The sequence below is a fragment of the Berghia stephanieae genome, chromosome 4 (assembly GCF_034508935.2).
Source record: "Berghia stephanieae isolate SIO BIC M18660-M18661 chromosome 4, UCSD_Bste_1.3, whole genome shotgun sequence".
Taxonomy (NCBI): domain Eukaryota; kingdom Metazoa; phylum Mollusca; class Gastropoda; order Nudibranchia; family Aeolidiidae; genus Berghia; species Berghia stephanieae.
This window is the reverse complement of record NC_088363.1, coordinates 6,295,491-6,296,907: the sequence shown is the minus strand read 5'-3', so window position 1 is coordinate 6,296,907 and position 1,417 is coordinate 6,295,491.

The window sequence follows — 1,417 nt, the reverse complement described above, 5'->3', positions numbered from 1 at the left end:
TTTTTTTTTTTGACCTCCCGATGGTGGGCAGGAGGTCACTTTCTGTGTCTATCCCTCTATATCCGTTTTCTGAGTTCCTTTCTGTCTTTGTCTTGGAATGGGATTACTTGGTTTTGTACTGGTCCTTGCCGGAGTCCTTATTTGAGCGGGAAGCAGTCAAATGCATAGTTATAGTTTTGGGAGGTGACATTATTTCCCTTGTAAATTGTAAATCATCTCACTGTTATGTAATGATATTTATATTTTGTTTGTTTTGAGTTTGTGCCAATTGCCTGTATTTGACTGTATTCCGCTTAGTTGGAGCCTGTGCTCGTGTCTGGATAAGACATTTAGGTGATCTCAAACTAAGCACACTGATAGCGTAGGCTTGGAATCTACATCCGTTCCCTATTTGAACCAAATCACACATGTCTTACTTTTTCTTGACTACCTTGTACTACTACTTCTAAAAAATATATATTTTTTCACTATCCCATTTTCTTCCTTTTTACTGGCGCAGAAATGGCCTAAATGTGTCGCAAGCGCGTAAAACCCCAGAAAACAAAACAAAACAGATCTGCAGAATGAGTAATACGTGACGGATTTGTTGCGCATTCTGTGGACCCTCGAAAAGCGCTGCGCCATCGAATGATCACGCCTAACAGACTTGGCTCATTGTGGTTAGTTTTGGATATCCTGGGTGGGATTCCTACCTCCCATAGTGGGCAGGGTGGCACTTACTGTGTCTTCTAACCCCTTATATCTGTTTTCCAACATGCTTTTTGTCTTTGTTTTGGAATGAGATTACTTGGTTTTTCCCTGGCCTTAGCCGTGGTTCTTGGCTGGGAGGAAAACGGTCAAATGCATAATTATTTTCTTGGGAGATGATATTTTTTTCCTTGTAAATCATCTCTCTTATATGTACTGTTATATTTATTATTTTGAATGTATAACGTAAGCATTTGAGTGTGTTCCTCTTCGTGGGATCTTGTGCTGGTGTCTGGGTGAGACATTTAGGTGATCTCAAACTAAGTACATTGATGGTGTGCTCTTGGAACATCTGATCCCTATTTGTTCTCAGTTCCCCTTTGTCTTACTTTTTCTTTTGTGCTTTAATTGTAATTCTAGAACTTTTTACGATCCCACTTTCTTCCTTTTTACTGGCGCTGATATGACCTTAATGTGTTGCAAGCGCCGTAAAATCCTTAAAAACAAACAAACAAACCCCTCAAAGCAAAACAAAACAAAACAGATATGCAGAATGAGTAACACGTGATGGATTTTTTGCGCATTCTGTGGACCCACGAAAAACACTGCGTAATCCATAGCATTGTGGTTAGTTTTTTATACCAGTCAATTTCTTACTTACTTAATCCTCTTCGGGACTTGAGGCACATAGGGCATCCACCAGACATCTCCATTTTTGCTTTTGCGGTGG